Below are 14,360 nucleotides of genomic sequence, written 5' to 3' on the forward strand. Positions count from 1 at the left end.
AAAATGAAGGGAAAATTAATTATTATGTGTTTAGAATTTTTATCCCTAAATTCTCATAAGCATTTATAGAATATGATTGACAAGAACCACTTTGCATGGGCATTATCTTTGACTAGTGAGAGCATTCAATAGACATGAAGTTTGTCTATAAAAACATTATCTATAATGCCCTTGGTATTGTTTATAAAATAATTTGATGTCATTACCACATCAGTTTGAACATTAGCACTCAAAACAGGAATAGTACAATAGATTAATTAGATCATACATGATTTAATTAAAAATTTTAATCAGGAAATAACGCATGTTTAATGGAAAATGCACAAATTAGGAAGACATGTCTTCTGTTTAAAAATGGCTATAAACAGAAAATAATTACATTCTAGATTTCTATGTTAAACTATAGGATAAATTATTTTTAGAATGCATGCATTCCATGTGTAATATCCAGCATACTATGATTTCTTAAATGTAACTCTTTGTTATAATGTTTGCATAAGCAAAACAGTATTTCCTTTCTTGCCCTTCACCATTTCTGCTGTAGTTTAATGATGAGCAAAATTCAGATAATGAAAATTGTTCTTACCCATGGGGTTGTAAGCTAAGTAAAATAGAGGGTAAGAAATTTATCCCTAGAATCCTCTAGATGAGAAGTGCAAATTTGATTAGCAAAACATATACCTGACAATAAGTATGTTAGGCTACCCTGAATGAAACTATTATCCTCAGAGACTGGCTGAGAGGCCTGGTTAAGTTTCAAAGAATATAAATTATAAATTAAAAGACTTTAACAATACAACAATTTTTAAAACAATCTTAATTCGTTGAATATTTTTTAACTGTCTCACTCTACAGCAGCTGTTCTCAGGACAACAGAACTCTGCATGTTGACAAAAAACATAGCAAAACAAAATTAAACTACCTTACCTTTGGTAACAAATGACAAAAAATGAAAATGAAAGAATGACAAATAGGAATATGAAAGAATTTAATAGTATACACATAAAAACTTGTTTAAAAAGATAGCAAGCAACAAATTGGTAAGAATGCCCCATCATATAATTCATAAATTTTTACCTCTCACGTGCAAAAAGTATGTTTCAAAAGTTATTGTATGTCCTCAAATATACAACTTGAAATTTTTGGTGAGTAGCAAACATTCTCTGGGTCTTAGCTCAAAGACATAAAAGATTTTACAAATTATGCCTATGTTCAGAACAACATAAATTCTGTCTTACACGTTCATGAACTGACCATGCAAAATAAGCCTTTTCTCCACCACGTCCAATGTTTTAATTGGTCACTTGTCTTTCATCAACACTAAAGTTTTTAGTGCTTCATTTTGCTGATTATCAGGATAATTGGGCAGCTTTTAACATACAAAGCGACAGGGTGAAATTATTTAAAGTATTTTTAAAATGCATTTAACATGAACATCTATGAAGTTTAATCTCTTTTGCACTATTTAAATCCACAGAAAAGTTTTTTTTTTTTTTTTTTTAAGAAACTTAACTTCCTTGAAAGGCAAGGAAGGAGGCTCATGGCCCAATTCTTTCTACCAGTGAGAAAGTTCTTTAAAGACCAAATGTTTTATTTTTAGAATTTGTGCCAATTTTTCTTTCTACTCCTGTACACATATGTGGCTACCAGCTTTCACTTTTGTGCCAGACACATTCCTAATTTGAAAAACATAGTTGTACAGCAATGAATGAAATGCCAGCAAATTATGTCTGCATAAGTCTTTACATGAGTTTTTATAGAGCATCAATTTAATAATTTTCAGTTTGTTCAGCAAAGACAAAACTAATGATCTCATGTAAGAAAGGAGGAAATTTACATGGGAAATTTGGCAACATGATCTATGTTAGTATTCTATGGCTGTGTAACCAATTACAACATACTTAGGGACTTAAAAAAACTAAAATTTATTACCTCAGCGTTTGAGTCAGGAGTACTGGAATAAGTTAATGAGGTCCTCTGCTCAGGGTCTCACAAGGCTGAAATCAATTAACAAGGCTGCAGTCTCATCTGAGGCTCAAGCGCCTCTCACAGGCTCACTGGTTGTTTGGACAGAGTTCAACTTCTTGTGGTTGTAGGACTGAGGTCCTGAGGTCCCAGAGACTGCCTGCTGTTCCCTGTCATAGAATGCTCTCACAACATAGAAATTTGCTTCTTCGTGGTGAAGGAGAGAATGTCTCTGGTGCTTTGAAAACTATTTTAAAGGGCTTGCTGGATTGGGTAAGACCCACCCAGGATTTCCTTTTTAATTAACTTGAAGTCAACTTATTATGGACATTAATTACACCTTAAAAATCCATTCACTTTTGCCTTATAAACTAATCACAGGAATGATATTCTATCGTATTTACAGGTCTCATTCCTACATATGGGGAAGAGATATATGGGGTGTGTATACAAGGAGTTGGAATCTTGGAGGATATTTTAGAATTCTGCCTACTACCTCATGTTTCTGAAACATTTTAAAAATGATTTTCATGAACATAAATAAAAAAGAAAAATTTTACTGTTATTTCAAATGGTAAAATGATATAATAATTTGCTATACATTATTATGCATATGGTTGAAGTATTGCCTATATAACATTGTTAGCCAATATAATTTTCATAAGAATTACTCATTTTACCACTGAAAAACTATTTTTCACATTTCCTGTGGTAATACAGACAGTAGATAATAGATAGATAGATGATACATAGATAGATAGATGATATCTAATAGATAGATGATACATAGATGGATAGATAGGTGATGTAAACCATACTTAAACTGAAACAGACAATAATTAAAGCACCTATTAACTTCTATGCAATGTGACTTTTTAATAGGGCTTTCAAATGTTTCTTTCTGATTGGGATTCTTCGAATTTTAAGAATTGTCACTAGACTGTAAGTGAAAACATATACATATATTAAACTGACCATACTGAAGCATTTTAAACTATGTAAAATATCTAATGTCTCATTCTTATAAGGGTGATTTAGAAGAAGAGGCAAATGTTCTTATATTTCATATTGGATATGCTATTCTATGTTATTCTTAGTGATGGAAGAGGCAAGCATCAGTTATGCATATCTTGAATTAAAGCAAGAGGACATAGTCAAGCCCCGATCTGTAACAGAATTTTTGTGAATGTGATATTTATCTATGTAGAATAGAGAAAATCTTATTCAAAAGCAATCACAAAATTGAAGAAAATTAAAACAAATGCCAAATTAATATTGATGGGAGAAACTAGATAGAGAAAACAAAGACAAAATTCTCTATCCCTGGACCAACTTTTGATTAATTACATGTAGTTTGTCTCACAGAAGGCAAAGCCAGATCTCCAGGAGAAGTATAGAAAAGCATAAAGGATGTTTTAGCAAGAGCAGGTAAATGATTACTTGTCACTGTCCTTGAGTGGCAGATATGCATTAGGGTGGCAGACACATCCTGCTAATTGGCATAGAAGCACTGCATGTTGACTTGTATGGAATTGTTCTATCTTTCTATACCATTCTGTATGTGTTGTGGGGTAAATTCTGGAAATCCTTACGAATCTCAGTGACCATTAATTGGTTAGATTCTCTATCAGAAGAGATCTAGGAATAATCTCCAAGGACAATGAAAAAGTGGGAAGAAATGTGAAGAACTTGGGAGCACTGAATGTTCTAAATTATTGTTTGAGTAAGAATGTTGTAACTTTATGAAGAGAACCAGGGATCATCGATGTAAATGACCGAGAACTAAGACAGTATAAAAGAATTGGGTAGATATCTGGCTATGCTTCACAATACCTGAAGGACTACCTTTTGATTAGCAGGTGAAGTGCATCCTGCAGTGACAGCAATACTTTTGCTTGATATGCCACTTATTGGTTTATTTTTTCTCAGCCCCAAATTCTGCTCAGTGAGAATGAATCTGGGCCCTTTTTGACTGCTCAGTGAGAATGAATCTGGGCCCTTTAATTATGCTTTCCTTTTTCATCTGGCATGGAAGCTTTGTCAATACAGGGCTCTGAAGAGTCATTGCAGGAGGTAAAGGTTTTGTTTCCCAGTTCTGATTTTCTTTCTCTCTCTGCAGGCTTCTACAACATGCTTGGTCACTTCAACACCAGGATCCTGCAGCACTCGCAGCTTCTTCAGTGCCTAGCTCCTGTGGTGTAGGTGCATATCAGCCAACAGCACTCAGAAACCCAGTAGCATCTTCCAGCATTCCCTCCTGATTTTGTATGTTTTTTTATTCAGGGTGCCTAAGGTAAAGACATCTTGTGATCAGCTTTCCTCAGCACCCCAGAGGGAGAATTTCCTGCAAGTTCTGCCGGCATGGCACCGCAAGACTTCTCTGTCACCCAGTGAGCATGGCTGTGCTCACAGGTCTGAACTGCAGCTCTGAGAGGCAAACCAGGAGGACCTTTCTTGGATGTTCCATCTCAGGTGCTTCTTACTACTAATTCTGTATTTTTTCAGTTCCCTTTTATTAATAATAACCAATTCCTTGTTGCTTCAATCGCTTGTTATATTAATAGCTAATAATCCTTTATATTAAGCTTTCTTGTTATAATTACCTTATGTTTTATCTATCTTGGTTGGCCCCAAACTCATACACCTTCCAATTAGTTGGCTATTAGAAAAAGGCTTCCAGCTGCTGTACTGAGCAAATTTTTCACTAAGTGTTTACTGTGTATTATATTTGTGTCAGGTACTAGGGATATACAGCAAACAATATGGATGTAGACCCGATCCTAGCCCCCATCAAATTAAACCCTACTTACACAGATAAAATATAAGCAGGACATTATAATACATTCTGTTATGTTCTGGTGGAGGCATATTGCATACTGAATTGAAAGGAGAAATGACAGGATGATAGAACCTGGAAGGTTATATCCTGAGTCATATGGAAGACATTATACTTCTGAATAGGTGTGTGCACTATAAATAAAATCAAAGAGAGAATGTTTCAGAAAAGCAAAACAAGAAAGTATTTTGTGAGCATCAGAACATTGGATGATGGTATGAGATCTCTCAAGCATGATGAGCTTCCTGGCACTAAAGATATTTAAGCAGAGACCAAATAGTCATCTTGTAGATTTAACTTTGGGTCAAATGATTTTCAACGCACTCTTCAACCTTTTGTTTCTATGACTATAAAACTAAGTTATAGTTACTTTATCACAGCATATCTGCTTTTTCTCCTGTGCAACACAGCCCACCCAATTTTATTTTATCCTGCCTTTATAATAATTATAAAACTAAAGAGCTTATACTCAACGTCTTCTTAAACTTTGTGTCACACATAGAATTTCCTATTGACAGATGTTATTCAAGTCAGTCTTCTAATTTCTTTACAATTTCTTGTCCTACACATTTCATACTTTTCTTTTGTATATCTGTGTATCAGGCCTTCCTATGCTCTGTAACAAAGCATCCAAGTTTTCAGTGGCTTCTAATAATTTGTTTATATTCTTGTAGTGGTTACCCTAGAGATTGTCCTATGCATTCCTAACAACAGCATAATATAAATTATTTTCTCATTACCTAAATAGTAATACTTGAGTCTTAGAAACATTTAAGTGTTCTCTTCTACCATTTACATTTTTGTTGTCATACATTTTAGAAAAACAAAATTGAGGAATTGTGTTTTGGTCAAAGCCTTCTCAGTTACAGATAAGAGATTTTAGTGAGGTGTCCAGAACTCCTACTTTTGCTCAATTGTAGGTTCTGGGCTATCCCTGTGTTTCAAGTCAGGATAGTAGCAGTACCCAAGATATTCTTGAAATACAGAGCAGTCCCACTTGCCAGGGATAGTTCCAAAAACTTTTTACACTTCAGCATATTAATTATTTGATATAAACCTCAGTGAAATCTGAAATTCCCTGAGACTCTAGATTGTACTGAGTCCTTTAAAACTTTCTATTTTCATTCCAAGAAGAAACTGAGTGTCTAGCAAACACCATTGTGAACCCATGTATAGAGGAAAAAGCAGATGATGAAACACTTTAGGAAACTACCATTGGAATATGATCTATCTATCTAAATATATATATATGTATATACATATGTGTGTGTATATATATATAATATATATATATATATAAAGTTAAAACCAAGATGCTCCAATAAAGAAAATGTTTACACAATACTTTATGAAAAGCTATCTGTATTCCCAGTGTAGGCCTCCCTGATATAACCCCACTAAGGTTATCCTAGATTAGATGAGCCCATGGTTCTTAACCATGACAAGTGTAGATCCATGCAAGAGTAATCAGATCTAGAATGACCTCTTACTATCTGTAACTGTAACTGCATCTCTCAAGGTTGCCAATGGTCCATCAGGATTAGAAATATTAAAATGCATGTCTACCTGCTTTTTTTTTTAACTTTACCTTACTCTTAGATACAAAGATGAGCTGCTGTATAAGGAGTTGTGGAAATGAAAGAATATTCCTTAAGTTCTAGAAATTGTGTTAGGCAGATTTATACATTATTTCAGATAAACTTGACTTAATATGCAAAACAGATACTATCAACCCCTTCTTATAGATGAACAAACTAAGACAAAAATAAGTACAGTGGTAAAACCAGAATCTGAACACAGATCTCTCTTGACCCCACATTCATAGCCAGTCCACTTCATTAGCTGGCCTTTCTATTTTGATTTCTGATTGCTACAGAAAAAAATTTTAAAAGATTATGGTATATGTCTTAGTATGAAGTTAAAGATCTTATATTAGACGTGTTAATTTTTAGGATTGAGCTACAGCAAACAGAATGGTTGTCATCAAGCATAGTTTGTGTAAAGTGACTCTAATATTTTCCCAGGAATGGTAGCATATGTTTTGTTGCTCAGTGAAATTATTGACCATGCTGTCTTCTGAGTCAGGTACATATTCTAAGATGTATAACTTTGTTCTGATAAACTTCTAGCAAGAAGAATTAGCTGTGCTCTCTTTATCTGGTAGTCTGATAGCATTATCTGTGGGATTTTTTTTATGGGGCAGATGTGGGTATTTTGCTTCTTCTAATAGGTTATGCCTCAAGCAACTGTAACTCTTTTCCCAATTATCCTAATAGTGATTTCCAAAGACATAAAATATATTAATTGTTAAGGCTGTCATTTGCTCCACATTGCCCTTGGCATAGAAAGCGATAGAGAATATACATTAAAAAGCATCTAAATGTGTGTTCAAGTTGGAAACTCTTAATCCTTATCCATTAAGGAAAATTGAAGTGATTTAGTGGGGCACAGATCACCACCTTAGGAACACACAAGTGAGTGAAAGATTGAGGATTATATCATAAAAAAATGGGGTAGGTAAACTATCCGTTTTCAGAAAAGAATCCTGGGGCAAACTTAAGAAATTATTAAAGAGAAGCACTGGTAAGGGCTTTAAAGCTTTTGATAAATTAATAAGAATGACCCAGGTTAACCCATAAATTAGCTAAGTCAACTGTCAATGTTTTTCATGGGGGCAACACAGAGCCAGAAAACAAAATTTCAGTTTTGATTTGTAGGACCATTTCTGTATGTTCAAAATGGATTGGAGTTTTAAATTATCTTCCTGATATACTTCACATTTCTTCTCCTATACTTCTAACATATATTGCTATGCATTTTATCAACATCCATTCTCTCTGAATACTTTTTATTTCTTAGCATAATATTTTATTTCAGGCATACTCCTATATGATGTGCATTTATTTTTCTTTTAAACTATATATACCTTGTGGCATAATCTAAATAGAAGAATCATAGTAAATGTTTCCAAAATGTTAATACTACTTATAGTTTCTTTATATCTTTCTTATAATACAATTCCTAACCAGCTCCAATCCATTGTAAACAAGGCATAATAAAATATATATATGCAAATAAATATATAGATTAAAAATAAATATTTTACCTTCACTTCAGAGTATTTTTAGAGATTTTAAAACATCATTATGTAATGAAATCTTGTTTAAAAGCACTGACCATTTGTGATTAGAAATTAAATTTCTGATCATTTAAGAAAGTTAAGCAGTAGTATCTCTTTTCTATGGTTCCAAGAGTTCAAGTCTCTTCAGAAATTCAAAATTTTGTGTAAAGTTTATAAATTTGGTCATATAGTATAACGTAGTATTCCCAAGAGAAGAATTAAATTAGAAATTTCTTTCTGAATCTACTGACGTGATAAGTCCAAAATATGACATGCTGCCCTTGTTCATTTTCTTGCATTGTTGAGATTCACTTAATTTTATGTCATCTATCCCCATTCAAATTTGAGGGAACTTTTTTGTTTAGATTGCCATTATATTTATGAGCAGTAGGTTAATGATATTTATATTTGAACATAGAATTCCTTTAATTTTTATTATTTCTTAATCCTATTTATTCAGAAGTTAATTGACTTCCTTAAAAAATTGAGTACTAGTTACATAAACAGACATGTTGTGAACACTTCTTGTTATCAACTCTCTGAAGATAATGGTAATAGGCCTATTTTACTATAATTAGACTAAATTAATTCAAGTTAGTTAATGAAAGAAAATGGAGTCCATAGAATATTTCCATGTCATAAAAATGAAATTCCAAATTAAATGAAATTGGTTGCTTTAAAATACTATAGCATTCAGGCATATAGAGATTTGCTTGAAACCTGGGAGCATTATTGCTGTGCATCCTCTGATTATGACACACACAGTAATATCAGGTTGAAACTAACACAAAATTGATTAAGTGTGTAGAGTCTTCGTGAAAATGTTCAGTACACATAAATATTTGGTGAGCTAAAAAATATTTTACATCTGGAACTAATTTAAATATAAAACAGCATTTCATTTCATTGACTATTACACAATTTAATTAATTAATTAATTAATACACAATTACACAATGAAAATAATTTTTCAAAATCAAAAGACTTGGGGAGAGAATGGAAGAAGAAATAAGAGCCTTTAAATATTCTAAAGTAAAACATCTCTGTGTGAAACTAACCTTCCAGTATCAATCATCTTCTGTGTGTGGCTTCAGGTTTCAGATTCCATTAATTTGAAAGAGCATCAGTCTACTGAACAACGGAGAGATGTTTTTTCAGAATCAGGATATAAACCCTCTTTTGACAATCTGAAGTGTGATTTTCCCAGAGGTAATCCATTTCAAACCAACAGTGACTACTCATTTTAATTAGTTACAGGCAGTTTTGTAAATTAAATTCCCTCTTCTGAAGTCAAAATTCCAGAAAGAGAATGCTTTCATTTTGCTAATTGCTAAATGAGTTTCCAGAACAAGGTAGAATGAAGGAAGGGGTTTCTAATCAGTAGGCACCTCTTAGAAGGCACACACCTGTGACTGTTGAGCAGTATCTTAGTAGGGCTGGAATGTTACCACATTGAGTGTACATGCTTGCAGTTATCTCTCAATCCATACTAATAGACTCAGTTTACATTAAAGACAATTATTTTCCCCCTTCAGTCATACGCCTTCATGATTCTGACTTGAATTGGACATATGTGATGTTATTTGAATTAAAAGTATGATCTAATAACCCAATACAAGACCTGATGTTTTAAAGTACAGCATTCTAATCCCTTTTGTGATATTCACTCCCTTAGTGGCCTACGGCAAAAATCTTTGTCTAGGTTTCAAAGACATATGAAAGTGCATGTAAACATAGAAATCACACACGCCTTCAAAAGCCCCTCTACCTCAATCAAAGGAAAGTACTTGCTTGAGATCCAATTCAGATCTGAAAGAAAACTTAGAACTGGTTTCCCTACGCAAGTAAAATTTTTGAAGGCTTCTTCCTACTTGAACATCTGCAATCCTTGGAAATGGCTTTAGGCAATTCTTGGAAGGATTCTCAAGGAGAGACTGACCCCTGGAGGTGGACAGAGCTCTCTTTTGGCCAGACCTGGCTTTCGTTATTCCCAGATATCAGGTAAAGAACTCTGACAAGAGAGGATGAGATCCATGGGAAATTCCAATGTGTACCTCACTTGCCTCCCTACCTTCTCTCTCCACATTCTCTAAAATATTTGAAGACAAGGTAATGAAACAATAGGTGGTAGAATATAAATATTTTTTAAATCATGTGCTACTGGACCGTAAACTCCATGAGGGCAGAGATTTGTTCTATTTATCTTTATAACCTCATCTCTTGGTGAAGTGCCTTGCACTTAGCACTAAATAAAAGTCTGTAGAAGGATTAAATGAACAATTTAATAAATTTCATCTAATTATTTTACAAAGATTAAGTAAATTGCACAAGGGTCCTATACTTAGCAGAAGACATGAATGTTGGCTGAACATCCATCAAAAACAATATGGGCAGGATGAAAGTTTAAAAACATTCAGCCTGAGAGGAGAGTCAGAAGCAGCACCATGGAACAGAGAGTAGCTGTAGTTATTTTATGTCAGCCCTCAATCACTGCCCCCCACTTTTCTATCTTTGGAATGGCTTTGATGATTCTTTTCAGAAGGAATCCATAAACTTCACTGGCTTCATATCAACACGAAAAGGGAAGGGGTGGGGGAGGTACTGCTTGCTCTGTGTGGCTCATAAGTTTTAGGCCAAAACACAGTCATGATGAGAAAACTTTAGCTTCTCCAAGATTACTCCCCATTGACCAATGACTCAAGCTAATCTAAGATATTAAATATTGTTAATTGACATTACCTGTGGTAAGTCATAGTTTAATTATTATTTGATCAGTTACTTGAACCTTAATGCTAATAAGTGAATCATGTAAGAGAAATTTTGGTTGTGGAAAGAACACAAAGTTATTGTAGTTTTGATTACTAAATACTTGTCAAGGCTTTAGCAAAGCAAAGGCAGAATGTTTTCCCCTAATAATTCAATATATGATATCCCCCCAAAAGGATGAAGTTAGTTAAAAAATATTTTTTATTTTACTTTATTTATTTTCTTTTGTTTTAACACCATTTGAAACTATATTGTGGGTAGGGCTCTGTATTTTTCTTTGCTGCTTAAGGTCTCTTATGAGCTCATGAGTGTGCCCTTGTGTCTAGTGTTATAGCATTAAAAAAAGGAGTAGATAAGACTTTACAAATTTCATTATCTTATTAGAACCAATCATGCTTTCTCTCCATTTAAGTTATGCTCTAGGGAGAAGTCTTTAAGTTGAGAAAAACTCAACTGCAAATCTAAGCTAAACTTCTCATCTTTCTTGCCCCACAAATATGTAGTCTATCTTTTTATATACCTCTAAATTTTTGCTTCAAACTCTTAACTCTTCAAATCTCCTCAATTCTTACCTTCTCTGTTCACATAAGTTTAGAATTAGTCTACAATGACAGTCACATTCATTTCTTCTCTTTCTTGAGAAAAAAAAAGCTTATTTTCTGATTATAAAAGTAATTTTATGCTCCAGGTATAAAACAAAGACAATTATACAGAAAAAATAATTCCTAATTCTACTACCAAAGAAAACTACTACTAACATTTTATAAATTTCATTCTTGGATTTAATAGCCTATACTATATATTTCTTTTCTAAGTTTGCTTTTCTCACATAATACAATACTTTTCCCTTATCTATGGGATATGTTTTAAGACTCCTAGTGGATGCCCGATGCCACAGATAGTACAGAACACTGGATATATTATGTCTTTTCTTACACATGCCTGTGAAAAAGTTTAATTTATGAATTAGGCACTGTAAGAGATTAACAGCAATAATTAATAATAAAACAATTAGACCAATATAGCAAAAGTTATGTGAGTGTGGCCCCTCTCTCTCTCTCTCTCCCCTACTCCCTCTCCCTCTCCCTCTCCCTCTCTCTGTCTCTCTCTCTCCCTCTCAGAATATCTTGTTGTATGTAATATTTTCAGATGGTGGCAACTGAAACCACAGAAAGCAAAATTGTGGATAAGAAGGGACTACTTTGTAACATTTTGATATCTTGATACTTTTGTTTTAATGCTTTCTTGTTGGCTTTAACTTCTTTTGTTTTTCTAATTTTTTAAGTATTGAGTGCATTAGTGAATATGCTTTTAATTTTTATAAATTCTACTGGTGGTACTTTATTTTTAAAAAATATTTTAAACATATTTATCTAGTTACCAAAATCATGAATTATTTATATTATTTGAAACTATACTAACCTATTTTCAGCCCTTCCTACCTCTCGTCACCATCTCTCCTCATTTTCCTGGTTTGATTACTTTAAGGAAATGATTAAAAAGATTATCATTATTAAAATTTTATTTTTGATTATCTATTTTCTATTTTTAAATATATATTTTAAAATTTGCAAATATATTTAAGAATAAATTTAGAAGAAGTATCCCACCTTAACCCTACTTGACTAATTTAAATGAATGCCATCATAACTTTTACTATAAGTTTACCTCCTTTGGTTTCCTAATTTAGATTTAGCTTCTTAATGTTTGAATGTACCTTTAAGGTTTTCTCCTGCGTTTTTGATGGTAAGCATTTTTGTGATTGGGATTGACTGAGTTTTTTTTCCCCATTCTATCTACAAACTCAATTGCAATATCTTCAATTGTGTAGCTGGTCAGTCCTTCTGTTTCAGGTATTTGTATTGTTGTTATTGATGACCTTTCTTTCCCAAGAGGAATTCAGAGACAATACAGCAGGAATCAACTTTCATTTATTTCTGTGTGACATCTTTAATTAACCCTCAGGGGAATGTATAACCCACTAAGACTGGGCTAAGACTCTTCAAGCCAGTAGAAATTGGTTCATATGCAACACAGAGATGTCATTTTCCTCTCCCCATGCTTAGCAAATTCCTGCTTCTCTCTTTTCCTTTATGAGCCACTATTTATTAGCTCTGCATTTAAAAGATAAAAAGAAAGTTTTAGAAAAAAAATCTGATTTCAATGATTGAAAGGTCAGCCAAAACTTACAAAAACAGAAATCTTACTTAATGCTCCAATAATACTATTATATTCCTATTAAAATTTTAGTTTATATGTAATCCTACTTAACTTCAGTACACATTGTTTTTATACCATGAGGTTGTTTTTAATCTCTGCTAACTTTTTATTTAACGTATTTTTTTTCTATTTCAAAGAACCACAGTGTATTAGTTAGTTTTTATACTGCTATAAAGATACTACCTGAGACTGGGTAATTTATAAAGAAAAGAGGTTTAATTGACTCATAGTTCTGCATGGCTGAGGAGGCCTCAAGAAAGTTACAATCATGGCAGAAGTTGAAGGGGAAGTAAGGCACCTTCTTTGCAAGCCAGCAGGAGACAGAAAACTAAGAAGGCACTTTCAAACACTTATAAAATCATCAGAAGTCGTGAGAACTCACTCACTATCATGAGAACAGCATGGGGAAATTGCCCCCATGATCCAGTCACCTCCCTCTCTCCCTCAATATGTGGGAATTACAGGTCCCTCTCTCTACACGTGGGAATTACAGTTTGAGATGAAATTTGTGTGGGGACACAGAGCCAAACCATATCACACAAACCCTTGTTTTATATTTTATAGATTTTATAACAATTTTATAAAATCTTTCTACAATCCCCATGTTATTTCATTTTATGAGGTCTGTTTCTCCTGTGAGTTTTCCAAATGTCAGTGCCTTATTCTTATAATCATGTATGTGTAAAATAAATATTTTCATGCTGGATTATTTCTTTTTTACTTATTCTGAAACTATGATAGCTCTCTTTAAAGAAATTGGCTCAATCCTCAAAAATAATCAAATCCAAATACACATAAATATGTTAGTCAATAGAATATGGAGATGGACTTGCATCCATTCTCTATGCACATATTTAACTTTCTTAGATGTAAGGCTGTAAGTGAGGCAGAAACACACAACTCATTCCAAATCCAATCTTCGGAGGCATGCGTCTAGTGAAATTTCCATGTCCTGAAATGAGCTTCTTTCACCCAATTTCTTAGAACCCTGTATTTGACAACCAATTCCTAGTTTTTCATCATAAATTTTGTCTATAGGGCATGTACTCACAGATAATACACCAGCAGAGAGACATGGAGTTGAGGAATAAGAGAAAAGAGAAATAGAGGCAGAAGGCTGTAGAAGGGGCTTCTGGAGTTTTCAAGTTGGTTCAGAACTTGCATTTTGGGAACAGAGAATAGATTGTGGGAATAGTGAAGAATATTTCCATTCACTTTCAGGTAAGGAGGTTTGTTTCTATCCTGTAGTGCAGCATGATTGGTGTTTTCAATCCAGTTCTATCAGCCTTGCTGCTAGTGGAAATTCTTCCCTAATTCTGGCATTAGAATAACATTCAGCACTGGCTTTCAGTATCATTTTGAGTTTACTAATTTTGGTGCCTTCTTAAACATTATAGTAGGAATTGGAAAAAATTACATCAGGAGATAATAACCATCTTAAATTAGATCTAC

The 14,360-nt window shown here is 33.4% G+C and overlaps 1 long non-coding RNA gene across 1 annotated transcript in view; it reads left to right on the forward strand.

Moving 5' to 3' along the window:
- Nucleotides 1-4,252: 4,252 nt before the first annotated feature.
- Nucleotides 4,253-14,360, forward strand: part of LOC134758259 (uncharacterized) — a 148,023-nt gene continuing 137,915 nt past the window's right edge. The window contains exon 1 of the long non-coding RNA XR_010133241.1: nucleotides 4,253-4,437. This is a non-coding gene — a long non-coding RNA (uncharacterized lncRNA). The remainder of the gene's footprint in view (nucleotides 4,438-14,360) is intronic.

Source organism: Gorilla gorilla, chromosome 3 (genome assembly GCF_029281585.2).
Source record: "Gorilla gorilla gorilla isolate KB3781 chromosome 3, NHGRI_mGorGor1-v2.1_pri, whole genome shotgun sequence".
Taxonomy (NCBI): domain Eukaryota; kingdom Metazoa; phylum Chordata; class Mammalia; order Primates; family Hominidae; genus Gorilla; species Gorilla gorilla.